The sequence below is a fragment of the Mauremys reevesii genome, linkage group 6 (genome assembly GCF_016161935.1).
Source record: "Mauremys reevesii isolate NIE-2019 linkage group 6, ASM1616193v1, whole genome shotgun sequence".
Lineage (NCBI taxonomy): Eukaryota > Metazoa > Chordata > Testudines > Geoemydidae > Mauremys > Mauremys reevesii.
In genome coordinates, this window is record NC_052628.1 from 88836332 (window position 1) to 88854389 (window position 18058).

The window sequence follows — 18058 nt, forward strand, 5'->3', positions numbered from 1 at the left end:
ACTGGACTTGGGAAAATGGTCTGATGTGTTGCATATTGGCAACTTAAGTAATGAACTACTATGGAAATTTAAGAACAATGGGTGCAATCTACAAAAGGACTCAGATGTTGCAATGCTAAATGTCATAAGGATCTAGAAAATCACAGGAACAACACTATGATCCAAAAAGCTGGGTTAGGCAGGAGGAATGAAGGAGGGGACAAACAGATTAGGGGAAGCAGAGATTAGGAACAGCATAGAGGAGCTAGTGGGACAAGGAACGGAGGCAGCATGGCTGTAGCAGAAACTTAGGGGAGATGATGGAGGGGAGAGAGAGTGTAGTGTGAAGGGATTTGGGGAGGGAGAGTTGACAGAGTCAGAAGGTTTTTGGGGAGGTAGAAAAGAGTGAGAGGAAAGAGGGGTTGGGATAGGGAAAAGAGATTAAGGATGGTTATCAGGGAGAGGTAGGAAATCCTGGGCTACTGGTGGGCAGCGAGGAGAGTGAGGTAGTTTCCGGAGGGAAAAGATACTGTGGGACTTGGTGGGGGAAGAAGAGAGTGATGGGATTTGGAGGACACATGGGAAGGAAGGCAGTGAAAGGAGGACAGTACGAGGGAAATTTAATGGATGTATTTATAATGACTGAGAAGAGAAGTTCTCAGAGACTATAAGCACCAGACAAATTCTGCCGCTGGGGAAGCCTTGGGGGGAGTGCCTGGGGGAACACAGAAGGGAATCTATCCAGATATGCCTAGGGAGCCTGAAGGGGTCAAAGCCAAACTAAGTCCCACCTACCCCTAAATTCAGATCAAAATGACTCCCCGCCCTGGTCTCCCCAAAAGTTTCTTGGTGACTGTGCCAGTGGAGCTTTTCTCCTACCATGGTTGGCAGAAAGATACTGACTTGGCTAGATTAACAATAAACTATCAAAGGTATCCATCAGATAAATGGGTATATTACTAATGTTCAAACCATCAGACTTTGGGGTCATAAGTCAAATAAAATACCTTACTTCAATGCTAGGAAAAAGTACATTTCAAATGACATACCAGGGCTTTGAACTTGCTGTAGTCTTGGAAGAGTTCAAGCCCGACTATTCACACATCCAGAGCCCCCTGTCAATACTGTAAATACTCTGAACAATCTGATAATTTTTGGATTTCTATTTTTAGGATTTCTTAAAGTCTGTTAGTATATTACATTCCACTGATATGATAATGAAACTTGATTTCTACAAACTATTGTTTACCTGTAGATGCTGCCTGCTGTGAAAATGCAATTGTTAATTGTGTCAAAATAGTTTTTCAGGGGGAATAGGGGCTAAAGGAAAATACAATAGGTTTCCCTAAGAAAAACAACATAAGAAATTGTTCTGAAAGGAACTTTATTTCAGTTTGCCACAATCAAACCTCTTCATCTGGGGTGAAACTCACCCTGTTGCAGCAGAGAACCAGCATACCGCTTAAATTACACTTATGCCCTACTTTGAAGATTTAAGTTGTACTATATCTATAAACAGAACTTTACTCTAAGGGCTTAACTGCACTTGAGTGATGTATAGGAATTGAAGCTGGTCTTCTGCACAGGGGTGAATTTCACCTACTGATTTCTACGGATCACAGAAAGGAGTTTCCAAAAGCCTGGAGATTCCAATGCTAACCTTGTGGAAAGATCACCCATTTGGCTACACCTCTGCATTGCTGATGGGATTACTTCTGCAACAGGGTAAAAAGAGGTTTTAACTCTTGCGCATTTTTATTTTGTTTCAATTTCTAGGGACTTAGGTACCAAGACAACAAATGTCATTTCTAAACCTTGAAATAAAGAGGAAGTGTACACTGATCAGACTGCCTTTGGGAAGGCAAAAATGGATAGCTGGGAGATTTAGCTTCTTTTGACAATTGCTCTCTAATAGCTGTAAAGTAGATTATACAAATTGGTGCTAAAATCTTTAGATAATAAGAAGGTATTAGTTTTCTGTCTGGTGCCTTTTGCTGACTCTGTTCTGTGTGACTCTGTATGGCATTCCAGAAAGATTTCCCAGCCTCTCTTGACATGATAAACTGGATCTGATAAGATTAATGTAGACTCTGACTACAAAACCCATCATGATTTAGCCCTCCTGAGACTTCAGATCCTTTTAAATAACAAATTATTGCTAATTTGGTTTTAAAAGGCCATCCAGCATTACTATTAATAATAGGGGAGCAAGAAATTAGGGCACCAATTCTGCAATTTGTTGCATATGGGTGGACTGTTGCATTTGTGCAGAGCCCTGTTTCTCTTGGTGGGGCTTAGTGGGGTGCAAGCAGTCTGTAAGTATGCAAAAAACTGCAGGATTGAGGCCTAGGTTTGGTTCATGGAGATTGAATTAATTGCTTTGGGCTGAGAAATGTGGGAAATTCCTTTTGCTGTGGTGGTAGGGTTTTTTGTAAATATGAACTAAAAAGACTTAATCAAGAACCTGACTTGTGCATTTCAACCCAGGAGAGCAGACGGGCAGAGAGGCATTGCCTCGCGTCTTTCCCTCTATTTTCGGTGTTCTGATCTCATCAATGGTATTTTAAGAGACAGATGCAGTCCTTAAATTGTTTGGAAAGTTACACTGTAGTTATCAAAACCCACCCTGTATCACATGCAGGAGTGTCTGTATAAAGACTTATTATCACCAATATTCCACTGACTTATTTCAAAAGAGAAGGAGAAAAAATGGTTAATGTTACTTCATCAAAATGAACAAGTATTGAAAAATACAGCATAGGGAACTCCCACTGTGCATGCAGCATGTCAGAATCTGTAGATGATTGCTACAAAATAAAATGAAGCTAGTTCCCCATGGTTACAGGTGTCCTAAAATATTGGCAGAGAGATGTCAATTACAGCAGATCTCTCTCAAAACCAATTTACCCTTTTCCTTTCCTCTCCATCTGCTCATTAATCTGCAGTAAACCCAGGGAAGAGCCCAGTGAGATTCAGCTGCCACTACAGTGGTATTTCAGCAAGGAATTACAGGTCAAAATATATTCAGTGCAAAAATCTATGTTAATCCAATGCTATGATTGAGGACTGAAGCACACAAGGACCCGATTCTCACTTACCCCAATGTCCCTTTACACTAACCAGAGTGATACAAAAGAACCTTAGTGTAAATGAGAATCAGGTCCACAAAAGTCAGGGAACTGAAAGTTATGATTCCCATTGCAATTTATCACATTGTGTTTATAAGAAACTAAGAGCAGCCATACTGGATCAGACCAGTGGTTCATCTGGCCCAGTATCCTGTCTTCTGACAGTGGCTAGTGCCAGATGCTTCAGAGGGAATGATCAGAACAGCGCAATGATCAAGTGATTCATCCCCTGTCATCCAATCCCAGCTTTTGGCAGTCAGACTTAGGGACACCCAGAGCATAGGTTTATGTCCCTGACCATCTTGGGTAATAGCCATTGATGGGCCTGTCCTCCATGAACTTTTATCATTCTTTTTTGAACCCAGTTATACTTTTGGCCTTCACAACATCCTCTGGTAAGGAGTTCCACAGGCTGACTGTGTGTTTGTATGAAGAAATACTTCTTGTGTTTTGTTTTAAACTTGCAGTCTATTAATTTTATTGGGTGCCCCCTGGTTCTCGTGTTATGTGAAGTGCTAAATAACACTTCTTTATTCACTCTCTCCACACCATTCATGATTTTATAGATTTCTACCATATCTTATGTTAGTTGTCTTTTTTCTAAGCTGAGCAGCACCAAGTCTTTTTAAATCTCTCCTCATATGGAAGTGATTCCATGCCCCTAATAATTTTTGTTGCCCTTCTCTGTTATCTTTTCCAATTCTAATATATTTTTTTAAGATAGGGTGACCAGAACTGCATGCAGTATTCAATATGTTGGCATACCAGGGATTTATATAGTGGCATTATATTTTCTGTCTTATTATCTGTCCTTTTCCTAATAGTTCCTAACTTGCAGGGCCGGCCAGAGGATTCAGGGGGCCTGGGGCAAAGCAATTTTGGGGGGCCTCTTCCATTAAAAAAAAAGTTGCAATACTATAGAATACTATTTTCTCGTGGGGGGGCCCTGCGGTGTCCAGGGCCTGGGGCAAATTGCCCCACTTCCCCGCCCTCCCTCCCCCCCCGGGCGGCCCTGCTAATTTGTTAGCTTTTTTTTACTGCCACTGCACATTGAGCAGATGTTTTCATAAAACTCTCCACAATGACTCAAAATTCACTTTCTTGAGTGGCACCAGCTAATTAGACCCCATCATTTTGTATATATAGTTGAGATTATGTTGTCCAATGTGCATTACTTTGCATTTATCAACCCTGAATTTCATCTGCCATTTTTTTGATGAGACGCCAGTTTTGTGAGATCTCTTTGTAAATCTTCTCAGTCAGCTTTCAACTTAACTATCTTGAATAATTGACTGTTGTCCGCAAACTTTGCCACCTCACCATTTACCCCTTTTTCCAGATCATTTATGACTATGTTGAACAGCACTGGTCCCAGTACAGATCCTTGGAGAACCCCTCTATTTACCTGTTTCCATTGTGAAAACTGACCATTTATTCCTACCCTTTGTTTCCTGTCTTTTAACCAGTTACTGAGCCATGAGAGAATCTTTCCTCTTATCCCATGACAGCTTATTTTGTTTAAGAGCTTGAGGTGCGGAACCTTGTCAAAGGCTTTCTGAAAGTCCAAGTACTCTATATCCACTATATCACCCTTGTCCACATGCTTGTTGACAACCTCAGTGAATTCTAATAGATTGGTGAGGCATGATTTCTCTTTACAAAAGCTGTGTTGACCCTTCCCCAACATATTATGTTCATCTATGGATCATATATTCTTTCTTCACTATATCAAGGGGTAGCCATGTTAGTCTGTATCCACAAAAACAACGAGGAGTCCGGTGGCACCTTAAAGACTAACAGATTTATTTGGGCATAAGCTTTTGTGAGTAAAAAACATGGGTTAAGCCCAAAGCTTATGCCCAAATATATCTGTTAGTCTTTAAGGTGCCACCAGACTCCTTGTTGTTCTTCACTACAGTTTGTCTGGTGCTGTAGTTAGGTTTACCAACCTGTAGTTGCAAGGATCACCTCTGGGCTCTTTAAAAAAAATTGGCTACCCTCCAGTCATCTAGTACCGAGGTTGTTTTAAGTGCCAGGTTAGGAGTTCTGCAATTTCATATTTGAGTTCCCTCAGAATTCTTGGTTCCTGGTGGCTTATTACTGTTTAATTTATTAATTTGTTCCAAAATCTCCTCTACTGACACTCAGTCTGGGACAGTTCCTCGGATTGTCACCTAAAAAGAATGTCTCAGGTGTGGGAATCTCCCTTACATCCTCTGCAGTAAAGACTGAGGCAAAGAATTCATTTAAGCTTCTCCGCAACCGCCTTATCTTCCTTGAGTGCTCCTTTAGCACCTTGATTGTCCAGTGGCCCCACTGATTGTTTGGCAGACTTCCTGCTTCTGATGTATTTAAAACATTTTTTTGCTATTAGTTTTTGTGTCTTTTGCTAGCTGCTCTTCAAATTATTTTTTGGCCTGCCTAATTATATCTTTACTCTTGACTTGCCAAAGTTTATGGTCCTTTTTATTTTCCTCAGTAGCATTGACTAATATATGCTGGCTTATATATATATATGTGTATTATCCTCACCATATAATTATTATGCATTAAGCACCAATAACAGTAAGCACAAGTTCTGTAACAGTGATATAGCCTAAAATAGCATAAGTGAACAGGATTATGGTATAAGCTAAGTACCCCATGACACCTTGCATTTGCTGAAGTAAACATTTGCCATAAGCAGATAGGAAACTTGTCAAAATCAAGATATATTCATTCTATATCTAAGTACAAGCTACGGAACTACCTTCACAGACCAGTACCTGAAATGCTAGCAACCAAAACAAAGATAAAGGAGGAACAGAACCAACAAGTTAGGGAACTGGGACAAACAGGTTGAATATCAGTGACATGTAAAGAGATGTGTAACTTGTAAAATCATCATATAAAAAGACCAGCTGAAATGTGTAACTTTGGGAGTACACCTACTGCATAAGGTGAATGTGACACTGCTGCCTGAGATGGCTTTCCAGATCATATGGAACCTTTTTCCTGTCCTCTATTATTATTGGCTCACAGCAATAAACCTGACTGAGATTAGTTATTTGGCCTCTTGAATATATTTCATAACAAACCTAAAGTGTGGCCAAGCAATTGACTATACAATTTATCAACAGTAGGATTTGACTTCCAATTTTTAAAGGATGTTTTTTTGCCTCTAACTACCTCTTTTACTTTGCTGGTTAGCCATGATGGGATTTTTTTGGTCCTCTTGCTTTTTTTTTTTTTTTTAAATTTATTTGTAGCATACACCTCAGGAATGGAGTTTGTCTGTGACTCCGAAATGGTCCATAACTCTGAACAAGATGTTACGGACTTCAGCCATGGGGGAGTTGAGGCTGCAGCCATGGCGGGGGAGGGGCGGGTGTTAGGGGTGGGCGGGCTGAGGGGGGGCTTCCTAGGGACCATCAGGACTCCAGCATCAGGCAGGGGGTCAGCCTTCTTCCCCTCTTCCCAGGACAGGGGGGTGACTAGCTGGGTTGATAGGACAGGGACAGTCCAGATATAGTGTCTTATATAGGTATATTAGCCAGCCTATGTCCTCCCCCTTTCCCCCGATTTCCACACTTTTCACACTTGCAGTCTGCAGGCCTTTAGAGGGGGGGGGCGGACTGGGGTGGGGGGGGGGCTCAAGGCAGCCTCTCTCATGTCTCCTCCTCATGGTTGGGTGGGCCAAGGGGGGTCCTGCCTGCTCCTGTGTGCTCCCCTTCAAAAAAGTGGGGACAAAAACTGGATGAAATACTCCAGGTCAGTCACCTCACCAGTGTCAAATAGAGGGAATAATCACTGGCCCTGCTCTTACAATAAATGCCCCAATAATAATGCCCAATATGCCATGACCTTCTTGGTAATGAGGGCACACTGTTGACTCATATCCAGCTTCTCATCCTTCTTAACCTTGCTGTTTAAGCTGCAGAGCTGCAGCTGCCAGTTGGTCCCATTTTCTTCATAAAGCGGTGCTGTTGATCTTTAGACTCTGGACTCTGCACTTGTCTGCTTTTCATCTCATCAGATTTCTTTTTCTCCAATCCTCCAATTTGTCTAGGGTCTCCTACTATCCTACCCCTCAGCCCAGTCATATCTACCTAGTGTAGTGTCATTTGCAAACATGATCATCCAGATAATGAATAAATCAATTAATCCAAAAATAAAATATGTGAAAACAAAGCACCCCAATGACACCGGCTAGACATCAAGCCATTGATCACTACCCATTGAGCCCGACAGTCTAGCTAGCTTTCTATCCACCTTATAGTCCATTCATCCAATCCATACTTTTTTAACTTGCTGGCAAGAATACTGTGGGAGACCATATCAAAAGCTTTGCTAAAGTCAAGATACATCATGTCCACTGCTTTTCCCATATCCACAGAGCCAGTTATCTCATCTTAGAAGGCAATCAGGTTGGTCAGGCATGACTTGCCCTTGGTGAATCCATGTGGACTATTCCTGATCACCTTCCTCTCCTCCAAGTGCTTCAAAATGGATTCCTTGAGTACCTGCTCCATGATTTTGCCAGGGACTGAAGTAAGGCTGACTGGTCTGTAGTTCCCCGGGTTCTCTTTCTTCCCTTTTTTAAATATGACCACTATATTTGCCTTTTTCCAATTGTCCGGGACCTTCCCTGATCGCCACGAATTTTCAAAGATGGACCTTTGGTCTGGCCCAGTATGGCCATTCTTATGTACTCCCCTGTTTGCTAGCTCCTCTGGTTTCTTAAGGGGCTGGCATTTTAAACTCCTGTTCTCCTTGAGTTGGCCCCGCCTCCTTATCAAGGGATCCTAAAGGGATTAGGGATCAAAAGATAGCAGGCTAGAACCTTGTTATTAAAGTCTCAGCCTAGCCTAGCCTAGCAGGCCACTTGCTTAGCACACAGCCCCCAGAACAGATCACAGTATAAACTTCAAGCAAGCACACAACCAACCAACAGACAACAAACGCACTCCCAGGGTCACATAGTTTTTCCTCCTTCACTTGGAGAACTCCCTTGCAAAACTCTGGTTTGCTGCTCCTGTTTACTATACATAGCTTACGTATACAGATAGATCACTTCATCCATCATGGAAATGCCTTGAAGGTGGACGTTGGTGGCAGCCTTACAAAGCAACACTACACACCAGTCCAGGTTAAAAAGCATATAATAACTTATCCAAATTAAATTAGAAGAATTTTTAAGTAGGTAGATAGTAATCTGCTAGCTGGAGTTTAGCCAGGACACGGGGGCTGCCACTAATATATAAACAAAGTAGGCAAACAGTGCCATGGAACTGCAATGCAGGTATCACTTGACAGCACCATGTAACCCAAATGCACAGTAATATGAACATTGCTAGGTGTAAGTGATAAATACTGTAAACAAATGACCCCATAACTGTATTTGAAAAAATGAACAGGCAAGAAAGATTGGATACTTGTTGAATTGCAGGTGCAAGTTTATATACAAAGTACTTTGCACGCACACACAGTCTGAGGGTTTCCTTACACTTCAGATAAAAAAAAATCAAATTCATAACAGTTAAAGTAATTAACCATTGCAAGAATTTACCGAGGGTCATGGTGGATTCTTCATCACTGACAATTTTAAAATCAAGAGTGGAGGTTTTTTCAAAAGATCGGCTCTAGGAATTATTTTGGGGAAGTTCTATGGCCTGTATTATACAAGAGGTCAGACTAGATCAGTGGTCCCCAACCTTTTTGTGGCAAGTAGCACATTCATGTTTTCAGAAGAGTGTGGCGGGTGCCAACAATTACTCACATACAGGGCCGGCTCCAGACACCAATGGAGCAAGCACGTGCCTAGGGCAGCACATGCTATGGGGTGGCATTCCGTCCATTCTGCAGAGTCAGAGCGGGTTTTTTTGTTTTTGTTTTTTTGTTTTTTGGTGGGTTTTTTTGGCGCCAGTTCTGGGCAGTGCAGAGAGAAGCTGGAGAGAAGCCAGGAGGACAGAGAACACTGGCGTCCGCAGCCTGCAGCCCAGGAGTTCTCTGTCCCCGGCAGGCACGGGGCCGCGACTTCTCTCCAGCTTAAGCCACAGCCCCGCGCCTGCCATTTGGACTCTATGGGAAAAAAAACAGCTAGTATAAATGGTCATAGCTCCATATCTGGATCTGCCCCCAAGATACGGAAGAGTGCATGAGCTAACCACGAGAACCTCCTTACACAATATGTTCACTGCCCATTAGCATTTGTCAGTGTGGCCATTTGCTCATGCAAATAGAATCTGAGCTCTCAAGAACACTGTTCTTGTAGAGTCTAGTGAGAGGTGACAGAAGAAAACACATACCAACCATGGAAGAACTTGCTTGTCAAACTCTCTTTTGCAAAGAAATGCTAACCAAAGACGAGCTTTTAAAATCAGTCCTCAATAAAGAAACAGAGATAATAGGTTCTGGGTATTTAATTTTAGCTGAATAAATCAGCTTTCAATTGTTACCATACTTTAGTAAAATGCTGAGCATTCTAACGTAAGCAGAATTCAAACTATGGTGGAGATTTTCAAAGGCACAAAGGGCAGGTAGGTGTCCAGTTTCCACTGAAAGTATCTTTGTGCCTTTGACAATCCACATTCCCTCCTCCCCACTCTTACTTCTGTACTTTGAAACTGAAGGAATAAAACAGAATGTAATTTTATGGCTCATGTGTTTTCTTAAGGGTTTCCCAAAGCATTTAACAAACCAGTAAGGTGCATCCTGGTAGCATCGTAAGTAAATATGTAAGCCAATGTGGCCACTGATGACGTGCTCAGCAAAGGCTTTCTTGCAGCCACTGCTTTATTCCTTGCATTGCAATAGTAGACCCTAAGCATATCAACGTTCATCCTCCTAATGAGAAATTAAATTGAGGTCATTTCTGATTATCTCGGACTCCATGTGAAAGGTAAAGAGTCAGTGATGCATTCTGTAGAGAAAAGGGGGGGTCTTTAACTTCCACCTGGGAAACTACAGCTTGACATTATGAAGAAACAAAAAACAGCACTAGAATACTTAGGGAAAAAAGATTGCTTTGAATGCTATGGAAATTACTGATACAGGAAGGCCCTAAAAATTTTCCTGCCTTGGCTGTATCTTGGTTTAATGCCTGTTCGAGTACCTTGGCACCCCTATAGTTATTGTTGTTTACTGCTTATTTCTCTTTGTGCCCAATTATGCTACTAGGAGCTGCTTTCAATCAGAGAAGGGGGGGGACCATCCTTACACTATGAAACTCAGATTCTAAAGGTTTATACTGTATGGCTTAGTCAGCACGGAGTATGACACCAAGGTTTGGAAAAGGCTCTGACCTCTCACAGAATTTCCTGGCCCACAGGTGATAATGCTACCAAATAAATAATACTTTAAAAAAAAAAGTGAACCTTTTTCTGTGCTCCCCCACTCCTAGCTGGAGACAGACAGGCATGTCAGTCCAAGATTCCATACGGAAACCTACTATTTCCCAGTACTTCTTTCAAGCTGACTTTTTCTGAGCCTGACCAGGAGCAGATTGGAATGCTTAATGATGATGAACCCAGAAGTCTTCCCCCTCTGCCCCCACCACACACAAGAGGGGAGTAATCCAAAGAACTCTAGCAAGTCAAAAGTCTCATTTGCGTGGCTGAAGTTGTCAATGGCTTTTATTTAAGGGGACTGGAAGACTGCAGGGATTAAAGTTGGCATACAGACCCTTTGACCTCCAGTGATTAAACTCCAGCCTCTATCAATAGTTGTTGTCAGATGGCTGTTCAGTGGCTTGTGTGAAAAATGTGGTTGTTTTAGTCCAGTTCCTAGTGGACAAGGGTCAACATTACAAAAGCTGCCATCACTATTAGCATCTGTGTTAAGAGGCCAAGGAGTGAATGGGAATGGAAAGTGAACTACCCTGTCACTCCAGAGGTGATTCATTCAGGTCAGGATTGACATTTATTGGTAGAACAATGGAGGGAATCTTGTACTGCTTGTGTTTTACTTCTTCCATGACTGAATAAAGGAATTTAGGTTCCAAGTCTGTAAATCCTGCAATCTTCAGACACACTAAATTCACCTAAAACAATAATAAAATCTCTCATTTCCAACCCATGTCTTAGCTTACATGTAATTCATAGAGCCCAGGAAGGATCACGTTTATGAGAAAGCACATCAGAAAACAGACAGCAGCCTGAGCTGCTAATTGCTGTTTCTGTATAACTAAAAATAGGCAAGGATGGCAGTGAGCCACATTTGCACAAAATGACAGCCATGGTGCAACAATAATCACATAATAAGGAACACTTAAAAGTCAAACTGAGTTCTTACTTGAAGTAGGACTTTCTGGTTTGCCCTATACCCCTGGTGATATCCTCACCTGCTCACAAGTTTTAGTACAATTTTTTTTCTTTGTATTTCAGTAGTGCCAGGCAAGATCAATGACCTGTTGTGCTAGGCGCTCTATGTACACAAAGTAAGATTGTAAACTCTTTGGGATAGGGGCTATTTAAATAGACAAGACAGAGAAAGTTTGTGAGAAAAGTATTATCCCCATTTTACAGATGGGAATTGAGGCAGAGAGCGACTAAGGCCAAGATTTTTTTTTAAATGGTGCCTCAGGTTTGGCTATAAATCCTTTTTTAAATAACTAAATAAATGGCCTAATTTTCAAAAGTGCTGAGCGCCCAAGTGCTCCCATTAAAGTCAATAGTGCTTTTGAAAAGCTGGCCCTTTATTTAGATGCCTCAATAAGAATTAACTTAGTAGCCTGATTTTAGATACTCAGTTTTGAATATCAAAGCCCAAGCTGACACCGAAAGTCCATGCTGGAACTAAGAATTGAGCTAAGATCTCTTGTGCTGCAGACCAGCACCTTAATCGCAGGACCATCCTGTCATCTATTTGAGTTATAAAGCCTTGACTGTGAACAATATGATGTTTGCAAGAGTGATACACTCAAGTTGTCAATCATAAATCCAGAGGAAGCACTGTTGGGAATGAATTCAGAGATAACCCTGGTGTCTTCAGGTATCAGGCTGTGTAATCCCCCAAACAAATTGCATTTAAAAACCTGGAGTTTAAATAATAATAAATAATAATAATAATGATAAAATTTCTCCATCCCTCACCAAAAAGAATCTGGTGGGAAAGCTGCACAGAAGACAGAACTTGTGTGCATCAGCAGAAGATCTGACAGTAAAACATTATGCTTTTTTATTTTTTATTTCCTGCTCTCAAGATGGTTGCAGTCAAGATCGTCTATTTTCACTTTAGTATGAGTGAATTTTATGTTCTCGGACTCAGGCAATGCCCCCAAATAAGGATGTGGGGGCTTCCAGGAAATGGAAGTGAAAGTGGTTTTCTCCTCTACCCTGTTAAAAATGTAATCATTGCATTTTTTGCAGTAGCAAGAATCTTTTCTTCCTGCTGTTAGGCTGGCAGCAGTCTGAGTTGTAATAAGCTTTGCCAAGGTAATAATAATATATAGGTTGTTATGTCCATAGACATCACTCAGAGAGGTTCTTGGGAATCTATTCTGATTTCCCTCCCCCTAGTTTAGCTGCAATCTATCCATTACATAAACTTGCATCTCATCTCTAAACTACACAGATAGTGGCTACTAGTTCCTCCTTTTTTACACGCAATGTTATTTCATATGTTTTTTCAGCACTGGCAACTTAGAGAGATAAATGCCAGCCAGAAGCAGGTCATTGCGGGTGGAAGTAGGTGTGTGCATGTGCAGAACTGACTGGTAGGTTCTATGAATCCCATGGCCATGGGCCTCCCCTGTTTTGGAGGACTAAAATGTTAGGGCTAAATTTAGTTTTCATCAGATGAAGAATCAGTTTGTAGTTTCCCCCACCCTTGATGAGACAATCTTGTACATGTAAACCTGATTTCTAGGGTTGAAAGTTAATCCTGCACTGAAATTTGCTGATTGAGTTTCTCATCTTCCCCTCCCCACATACAGCCTTTGGGGACCCACATAAACCTGTCAATTGATTTTGAGAGGCCCCTAGATCGATTTGCACCTATGGGGGGAATGCAGCTGGACTAGTAGACTCAGGGGCGGCTCTAGGCATTTTGCCGCCCCAAGCACGGCAGGCAGGCTGCCTTCGGCGGCAGCCTGCAGGAGGTCCGCCGAAGCCACGGGACCAGCAGACCCTCTGCAGGCATGCCGCTGAAGGCAGCCTGCCTGCCGCCCTCGCGGCGACTGACAGAGCGCCCCCCGTGGCTTGCCGCCCCAAGCACGCGCTTGGCATGCTGGGGCCTGGAGCCGCCCCTGAGTAGACTAGACATGGGATTAAGAACAATGGACTCCCATTCTTATCCGGACCTTGACACTCCTTCCTTGGCCTTGGTCAAGGCACTTAAACATACATAGCAGTACAGTTACCACTGAAATCAGTACTGACTGTGCCTCAGAAATTAACTCTGGTGCGCTCTGTGGTTCATAGAGCACTGTGGAGATAAGGCTATACCATGAAGTTCTAAATATAATCCCTGTAATTTAGCCTACCTAGTACAAGTGCAAATATTCTGATTTGTATGTGTATTTCTTTTTTGGCATCTTGCTAAACTGCTTTTGCACAATAACATCTTGCAGAAATGAGTTCCACAAGTTATTCATACAGGCATTAGAAAAGTATTTAATTTTAAAGTACTTGCCTTTTAATCTAATCCAGTGCACATAAGAGCTCCCATGCTGGGTCAGACCATGGTCCACCTTGCCCAGCATTCAGTGTCTGACAGTGGCCTATATCAGAGCTTCACTGGGAGTGTACACAACAGGCAATTATGGAGAAATCCACCCCTATCTTCCGCTCTCAGCTTCTGGTAGCCAGAGTTTAGGGTTGCAACCCCTGACCACTGTGGCTAATAGCCATTGATGCACCCTAGTTCTTGAATCATGGAATGCTATTCTTCATTGCCAAGCTGACACCCTCAGCATCACCATTGTCACTGCAGTCCTGGAATATTTTCATTTGAAGATATCCTGAAGTAATACGGTACTGAACCCCATCATAATAATTCAGCCACCAGAGAAGAAATCCTTTTCCGAGGATACTGAGGAGGAACAAGAAAATGTCCTTTAGAGGTGGCTATAGCAGGGCCAGATCCCTGGCTGGCTCTACTGAAGTCAATAGATTTAAGATGACTACATCAAATGAGGATGTGGTCTGAGAAATGTGTCTAATTTTTACTACCAAAAAACCACTAAAATGTATAAGATTAATGCCTGTGAATATGAACTTTGTGTTTGATTTTTGTATGCTGCACTGGGCTATAGGCTAAATGTTCAACAGTTTTATTTGCATAGGCTGCTTAATCGTTTATAGAGCCTGCAAGAACCCACGTCTTCTCCCAATGAAATGAAGTGTTCTGACTCAGGTTCCAGCTGGTAAGTGTGAATGAAAGTCCTCACTAGAATTAGAAGAATTATTCATGGCATTTATCTTCACAAGCAATAAGCAGGTGGTCCTGTAACATACACAAAGCAATTACAGTACGTCTCTCTTCTGGGACGGGCTGAAAATAAACCATGTCACTTGTAATGCACTTGGAATTTTCTCTAATAGTTTGCGGGGAAATGCTTATTAAAACCACAGTTTCAATATTAGAGGCTGCATACAGATTATTGCCTGTTTAAGAGTCAGGCATCTCCTCGTAGAGGTCTAAGACAAGTCAGTACAATGTGGCTTTCAATCTAGGTTGCATTCAGATGACCTAACTTCCACTCTTGGCTGATCTCGATCATAGAAATCTTCTCCTTTAACCATCAGGTTTTGTCCCCAACTAATCATAGTGTAATTCCAACACCAGTAATTACAAATATGTTAAAAGCAACTCTAGGCAACCCGCTCCGGATTAGTGAAAACCTTGGTTAAAAGATCATGAAACCTTCCTGGTTTTGAATGGTGCTCTTCCATTTTTTATCAGCTCTGATTTATCATTAAACGGGATTGTTTTGATGTTAAATCTCTCAACACCTACATCTCAGATGTTTGCTCTGTAGAGGATTATATCAGCAGCCCTATGCCTTGGATAGGTTTCACTTTTAGGTGACATGCTTAGCAATCTAGCACTTATCTTAGGTTCATCACTTCAGATCCAGGTCAAAAAAGCATTCAAGCATGTGGTTCCATTGCCAGAGAGTTTTGCCATTGACTTCAAAAGGACCAGGACTAGGCCTTAAGCATTCAGTCCTGCAAACATTATGCACGTGAGTAGGGTTACTCACATAAGCTGTTGAATGGGACAGTTCATGTGAATAAGGTTATGAGCATAAAGGTTTTACAGTGTCAGGGCTTCATATACCTTTACTCTGCTCTCTACATCACAGAGGCCCTGGCCCTCTTCCATTCTGTTGCCAGCCTTAATAGCAGCAATCTCTATAATAGCTTGTTTTTGAACTAACAAATTCAGGATGTGTCAAGACTCAGGCTTTTGCTGAATGACCAGTTCTTATAAATGGCATTCTAACTTCTTTGACCTCTCACTGAGACATAGGCCAGGTTAGTTCCAGAGTACTCAGCGGTACTACATTACCAATCAGTACCACTGTAAGGACAGGAAGAGGGTGTTCCCTTTTATCACCCCACCTTGTTCCCCAAATGATAACTGGGTTCTTAAATTGATTATTTTACTTCTATAGCTCTGCAAATATCCTTCCATATATGTATATGCTATAGAAGAGGTTGAGCAAACACTCAGTCCAACTAGATTTCCAATATAGTATTTGATTAATTACATTCTGTGAACTACAGAAAGACTTCCCCAGCAGGAGCTCCTGGATACTATCCCTCAGCCAAGTTCATTGCAATCAGTATATAATATTTGGATGGGGTGAATGTGACAAAGGGACTAATAAAGCATTAAAATGCAAGTAATAAACAAAATGGGAAATTCAAATTGAGAAGCAAATATGCTTGCTTGTAGTCTCTTAGGCCACGTCTACCCGTAGCTATGCCTCTGTAACCCTGTAACATAGACACACACTACAGTGACAAAAGGGGTTTTTCCATTGCTATAGGAACTCCACTTCCCTAAATGATTGTAGCTAGATTGACGGAAGCATTCTTCCAGCAGCCTACCTGTGTCTGAACCAGAGGTTAGGTCAGCATAGCTAGAGCATTCTGGGGTGTGGAATTCTCACACCCTTGAGCACCGTAACTATGTTGACATAAGTTTCAAGTGCAGACCAGGCCTTATACCTTATTTAATTACACTCCACCTTGCTCCAATGAGCCATACAATAATGCTCCAGTTAAATGAACAGGAGTGCTCTACAAGCGCGCACACTCATCCAAACAATGTGTTTGCATCTTTCTAATCTTTAGGTTGGAGGAAGAAGGATGTTCTTGTGGCTAAGGCACTGGGCTCGGGCGATTTAGGTTCCGTTCCAGACTCTGTTAGGCTTAGGGTGACCAGATGTCCCAATTTTATAGGGACAGTCCTGATTTTTGGGTCTTTTTCTTATATAGGCTCCTATTATCCCCCACCCCCATCCTAATTTTTCACATTTGCTGTCTGGTCACTCTAGTTAAGACTTCTTGTGAGAGCTTTGGGCAAATCTCTTAATCAGTCTGTGCCCAGTTTCCTACCTGTAAAATGGGGATAAGACTTTCACTCTCCCATCACTTTAAAGGTGTCCTTTTTAAAGGATATTCCTCTAATAAATTAGTATTTTAATGGAAGGAGAGATGAGGGGGATTTTTCTGCCTGTAATGGATTGTAGTTCGCTCTCTGGATACTACCAAAGCATCCCTGACAGAGCTTACTCTTACCCCTGGCTCACACAGATCCTGGACTTCTAAAGAGAAACTTTTTTGTACTTAAAGTTCACAGATGGCTTATTTTAAAAAAAAACTATTTGCCCAAACATTTCCAGTGGGAGCCTTTTTTCCTGAGTAATGACTACAAAATGTGTAAAGGGGATTACTATCCTTCAAGGGGGTAGGCATTAAAAATTCTGCATTTACCAATAGCAAGACAAACGCCAAGACATTTTTCATTAATATTCATTCAAAACTAGAACTGCACTCCCTACATGCTCCCTTTTTATGTTTTCTAAATAATATCCTAGTGCATGAGTTCATAGGCAGAAATTCATGGCAACAGCAAATTTTAACTGACTATATCAAAATTGGTTTTTGAACTTGTAAATGTATTTGTTCCAGAAACACCAACCCACAAGTTAACAGGAATAACAACATACAATCCATATGACCAATTAAAACCAAAACTTTTAATTTTGGATTTCCAATAGAGTAATTGTAAAAAACTGCTGCAGAACAATTTACACATCAATAAATGCCTGAAGTAACTATTCAATAGATAATTTCAAATTCACCTAAGATATAAATATCTACAGATAACTTGTAAGTAGAGTGAGAGGCTAATTTTTTCATCTAGATGATTTCTTTGCTCAGCTCTGGGTACCACACAGTAGTATCTGAGATCCCAATGAGAGTTTTGCGTGGCTTGGCATTTAATATGTAGGAATCAGTCATTCACACTAAAATGCAGCCATTCCTGGAATGAAGTATAGCACCTGTTTAACAGCACCCAGAAACACTACCCAACATATTAGGGCAGAAAGTAAAGAACACTGGGCTTGATTCTGATCTCATTTACTCTGGTGTAAATCAACAGTAACTCAACTGACATTATACCAGTGTAAAAATAGAAGTGAGATGAGAATAAGTCATAGGGTGTCCAGTACAAACTACATATGGAATTTTGGTGATCAGGTTCCAGCCTGCCTCTGTTATTGGGGCTAACACCCAACTCTCTTGCAAAAAGTGTCAGATCTTTAATCACCAAAGTAGTTTAGAGCTCAGTTTTATATCTCACTTTGATGATGAAGGACCCATCGCTTTGGCATCTCCTAACAGGAAGCTGAAGCACAGGCTAAGTACTAATTTAGAGAAAAGAGTGCCACCTACTGCGTCAACAATGCCACAAATAGATAAAAAACATGTACACATAATTATATACTGAAACAG